Raw genomic sequence first — 5,978 nt, forward strand, 5'->3', positions numbered from 1 at the left:
CCTCTCATGCCTATGTACGTGGCCCCACAATGCTAGGGTCACTCTGTTCCTTTCTAAATAAGGGTTCATAATGTTCAGCAATCTTTCTCTCAGAGCAGAATCTCTACCCTCGTAGCTTGTGGTGTACATGGGACGGTGACCTTGAACAACAACAAAGGGGTTTTCTTCGATCAATAGATTCCAAATCATGCTTGATGAAGTTATATTGATCGCTTCAGGAAGAAGTAGTCTCAGTGGACATATAAACAAAATGAACAACCCTGTATCATTGAGTAGTGAGGTTACGTATTAGGAGCTTTGTTCAGTTGGTGTAGAAGGTTTCCAGGCATGTTAAATTTGGGCTATACTGGAACCCCCATTCTCCCCCACCATCTTACCATACATCTGAGCCCAGTCAGGTTTCCAAGGCTGCAAGGCCAATCATATTCATGATTGCCAATACACACGTGGTATGGCACCTTAGAAGCAACAGGTTCAATCTGAGTGAAAAATGTGTCCCACAACCACGAATAGCCTCTCGCATAGCTGATATCACCAATGTGGGAGATGAAAGCAGGCTTGTCTTGGTACTCAAGGTCACGAATAATCACTTTATGGTTGACTTGCTTTCCTCTTGCTGCGAGACGAAAGGTTGAGTATGGGGCTGGGGGACACTGGTCCCCAAATAGAGACAGCCTATTGTCTCATCCGCATCCTTGTTTTTTGATACAAAATTCTGAGTTAAACTCCAACCTCCTTATCACTTCCAACCTCTAACTTAGATGAAAGTGGCAGAACATAAAGTCATTTGAGTATAAATTAACATCCAGATAGAATTTATGAAATGGAGATTGTGGGAATATTTGGTCAATGAGAAGAGAGAAAGGAAAAGAGGATAACTCAGATTTAATATAACATGCAATAGATTTACACAAATAGAGGTGGGATCACTCGTTGCTTATTAAAAACTGAAGAGACTGAACAAGATAATAGCTGGATGATTTTTTAGCCATAACCTGAATGATTGGCCAAAACCACATCTAGGAGATGATAAGAGGAGAGCTTCTTCTCGTCCTTATTCCACATACTAGTATATCTCCACATACAGCATCACTTAACTCATCATTTGCATGCATATTCAATCTCCCATTAACATGGAATTCAAGCTAAAAGAGATATTAAGCCTATTTTTGGGTCCAAAGAAACCTAAGTTTCAAATTTAGTTTAACTTAGGCTTTATTTGAGATCCCAATGGATTATATGAGTTATAGACATGTAGGCTTAATAATTTGGATATGTTATTGTAATGGGACAATTTCTGTCTGCCCAAATATTAAGCATTGAAGTCTTGTACGAGATTAAATCGTTAGATTCTAATTTACTGAGTTCTGGAATGTAATTTTCAAATTCGGGAGAGGTTTTTTTCCTTTAAAAAAATGAATCTTAGGCTGCAAAAACTCCTCCTTCCTTTCCACGCATTGGAGTTTTCTATTTATTTACCAAGCAATGAGATGGGGCTGTACTCGCCAACAGTGATTTTGGCAATTGATTGCTTGGCTTTATACTGCTACTATGTGAAATGCAGGAACTCAAGTTGGAGACTAGGTGGGAGCGGGAATGTAACCTAATTTTGAGTGAGAGGCCCAGCCATAGCAATTCCTTTTATATTTTCCATCTTCTTCTTTCATTCTCCCTGAAGTCCAGGTGGGTAAACCATTTCAGTTAATTTTGGCTGCTGTTTGCAATTCTGCAAGGAATCTGTCTCTAAATGAGGATTCATCAATGGAGGTCACTGCTTAACTGATGCACAAAATACTCAAGGCTGGGCATATCTATTTTAGGTGTTTATTAGGAAGCAACAGTGAGGTACTATCATAGCAACATTTGAGATATTTTGCGTTTCCTTGTTGATGTTTATACACTGCCTTTGGCCCAAGTTGGGAATGATTGGCTGCGGATGGGAAACTACTGAGGATTACAAAATTTTGTTATCTAGTTCCACCCCCATTGTGTTGATGAACTGTAAATTTTAAACATCTGTTCAAGTTTTCTTCCATATTCTATATGATGAATGGATAAAGTTATCTTTGTTTATTGTTGTTCTGTTGTGTGGTTGTAATGTTATAGCTCAGTTTTGATGAATGCCCATATCTTTATATCTAATCATTGGATTCTAATAACACTTGAAGGGTTTAAAGTACTAGGGGAGACCCAAGAGACCTAGGTTTTGTAGTAATGTGGCATTGATCTGAGTTCTATTAATCAAATACTTTCTATGGCTGCTTTGAGTTCCTATTATTCTGCTTGTGGGTGGGATTTTGAAATCTTATCTTGTGTTAGATTGAAACGTTACAAAAATAGTTCAAAGATATGTCTCATGACCAATAGAACATTGGGCACTCAAAGAAGCCTACCTTAAATCAAACTTTTTTTTTTGGATGAATACCTTAAGTTTAACTTGAACATAGTTTCAGTTAGACTAGGACTGACAAACACTAAAGCCAACACAATTCAATAGGCAAACCATCCCTTCACATTGAACTCTGCATCACCAAAATCCCACTTACTAACCAGATTATGAATGTTGGATTTTTTTTTGAGGGGGGAAGTTGGGGTAGGGGTTGGGGGAGATAAAATTATATTTGATTATGAATGTTGATGACAAATATAAGAACAAGAAAATAAAGTAATTGATTTGATGGACATATATATAAGCAAAGGCTTTGGATTCCAAGTAATATAACTCATCAAATTTGGAAGTCCTTCAGTAATCGTGAGAAACAAAACGGAGTACGCTAAACATGATACATTAAAAATGATAATATATTTGTTCGAACCAGGTATCTAGCTACAAAACCAAGCATATTGGGGTTTAGATAATTTAATTGGGGAAAAGAAGCAAGTTGAATCAATCTGACAGCAAAGTCAAGAGACCTTAAAAACTGCCCCTGGGTTAAGATTTCGTAATCTGATGAATACATAGAACACCCTAATCATGGTATCCATCACCAACATAAACTAATTATCCGTTAAGATCATTTTGTATGAAGCATAGTGAATTCCAAGATATGAAAATGAGTACAGAATCAAGTGGGTGAAAACAATCAATCGCTACAGTTCATTGTAAATTATGAAAGAAACAAAAGCTAAGAATAAGATAAGGAAGGCTAAATCCATCTCACCTTATAATAATATCTCTTCCCTCTTCAAATTCCTCATAACCCCATCATGAATAAACCCAGGATCTCTCCACCCAATACCATTATTCGCAGGCGAATCACACATATCCGACTGCTCATACGTAGGCGCTTCCGTCTCAACAACATCATGCAACTCATCTTCGCGCTCCCCATACTTGACAAGATTTTTTCTTCCCATCAGCTGTTATAAACATAACCCTCATCTCATCATCCTTGTCCGTGAACGCCAAATGAATCTGTTCAGGTCCGTGACCGCTCTCAGCCCCAGCAACTCGGTTTTCCCCAGCAGATGCTTCGTTCCTGGCAAAGGGTTATGGTCCTCATCGAGTCGAGATGTGTCGACCTCGTCGTGAGTCCATCGGAAGATACGGAACTGGTAAGGCGAGCGAAGATTGACGAGGGAGAGATCGACGAAGCAGGAACCCGATTTCCATCCGTTGCAGGAAGACAAGAAAACGTAACCGATGAAGTTGGCGTCGGAGGATTCAGGGGGTGAATAGATGCCAAGCCAGTCGAGATCGGATGGCGAGTCTATGCCTGTCCAGTTGACTCGGACTGAGTCGCCGGATTTGGTGAGGGTCTTGGTGCTCAGAGATATGGAGACAGGAGAAGAAGATGTAGGGGAGAGAAGGATAAGGAAGAAGAAGAAGAAGAAAAGGGCCATTGGAATTGGAATCAACATTGGAAAGGAAACGCTCTAGTCTCTCTTCTTCTGCTTCAGCTTCATTGGTTCTTCAGCATTTTCCTTTGTTCTAGTCTTCACTCCCCCTCATCATCATCAGCTTATCGGTATCGCGGAACAAGCTGAGTCATCTTGAGGGGCATGTTCTTGGATTGCCACGTCATCAAAAGATTTCAAAGTTCGAAACTTCCAATTGCGAAGAAGTAAGGTCTTGTAATTAATATGCCATATTCATACCCAAAAGAGAAAGAGAAATTAAAATATCATATGGGACAAATCGTTCATGTATCTAATGGTGACAATTGAATCAATTAACTTACAGAAAAACAGAAACAATTGAATTAATTATGCCAGTCATTATATTTTGAAAAGGATTGTGGGATATGCTCTCCTTGAAATGCCAATGCTTTTCTTATTTTATTTCTCTCATTAAAATGAAAGGAAAAATGTTCTTTTTTTTTGAATAATTATTGTTGCCCTTGTATACAATTTTATTTTCACTTACCATCCTCTCTATTTTTAAAATTGCTAATGCAACCTTTAACTTTGTTTAAAATTACTAATGTCTCCTTGGTTAAACTCGGTTAGTTTCGATGATGTGGGTCTATATATTTTTAAAAAAATCCAATAACGCCTGATTATACTCTTTCTTATTTACTATTTTTGCAAGTTATAATATTACTATCATTAATTAACTATATGGAGAAAATTTAACTTTAAATTAATTTTTCTTTTTCTAAAAAGAAACTACCGAATAAAGAAAAAGACTTGATTTTCTTCTCTAAAAAAAATTAACTTGAATAAAGGAAATATGTGATTAAATAAAATTTAAAATAGAAACTAAAATATTAAAAATATCAAATGTAATTCAAAGTTGAAAATTGAAAATCTCATAATATATGCTAACCATTGTACAAAGTATGTGTGGTCACACTAAAGCCAAAAAATTTATTGTAAAATATAAGATTTTAAGGATATAAATTGATATTCAATATAGTTTCTGAAAATGAGGGTAATGTCATATTTTAGTTGTAATTTTAATGAAGGGCAAATAGACATTACATATTTGATGTTAACAACCACTTAACACAGATTTAGAAGTGAGAGAAACATGAGTAATTTCATAAAGAAAGAGGTTTGATTAGTAATAAAACTAAAAGTACGGGGGAGACGTAAGTAATTATCCCTTTTTTCATGAAATCTAATATTGGTTTTAATGGTGGATATTCTAAAGTGCAAAGATGCAGGTTCTCATCAGGGGGCATAAACACTTCTTTACCACATAGTATGTATAAAGGCCTATGTCTGAATTTTATTATAAAAAAAAAACCCTATGTCTGATGAACAATCCTAGATACGTCGTCATGAGTTTAGGAAGGTGTCTGGGGGCATCTCCAGGAAACATCCCATAATATTCCCGTAGTAGTCCAAGGACGAAGTGTCAAGGACACCTCTCCTTTCAAACCATGCTAAACATACACATGCATCAATTCATATCATCACATATATGGTAACTTCATATGTGAAAGGAAGAAATCAATAATTACAATCACTTTGTATAAAATTGGTAAGTAAATCATACATGAGTCAATTCAATATGATTAAGTAATGCTACCGATATCAAGACAGTACCACAAGTAGTATAACATCATAAGAATCTAATTAAAGAAATAACTTAACAAGATTCTAATATAGAAACTAAGATATGCAATTTATGTTGTTAAAGAAGTAACCATCCTTACCTTTTATAACTCGCAAAGGAATCCTAAGAAATCAAGTAAGATCTTGGCAAACTTGAGAAGAAGGTCCTAAACAAGTGCATACAACATATTAGGAAAGATCCCTACAGGAAAGATACCAAAACATCCAAAACAGACCAATTCTGGAGTTGCTCTGTACTCATTGGTCGAGTGGATTGGTCGACTGGTCCAGTCGACCAATCACCAATGCAGACATTAGCCAAAAAACAGAGTTTTAAGATATGAAATCCGAATTTGGTGGTTCAAAAGGGTACTAATCAAGGGGTAAACTACATCAGTAGTATTCTAACATATAGGGGACCTCAAAACACTAATCCAATCAAGCCATCAAGATCCAAATTAGGAAACAAAAAGTTA

The 5,978-nt window shown here is 36.4% G+C and overlaps 1 pseudogene; it reads right to left on the reverse strand.

Annotated features, from left to right (window-relative positions):
* Window positions 1-3: 3 nt before the first annotated feature.
* Window positions 4-4,041, reverse strand: LOC148998705 (putative inactive purple acid phosphatase 2 pseudogene; annotated as a pseudogene).
* Window positions 4,042-5,978: the final 1,937 nt, after the last annotated feature.

This window comes from Hakea prostrata, unplaced genomic scaffold (genome assembly GCF_041222555.1).
Source record: "Hakea prostrata isolate BN-2017 unplaced genomic scaffold, UWA_Hpros_2 contig_177, whole genome shotgun sequence".
Classification (NCBI taxonomy): Eukaryota; Viridiplantae; Streptophyta; class Magnoliopsida; order Proteales; family Proteaceae; genus Hakea; species Hakea prostrata.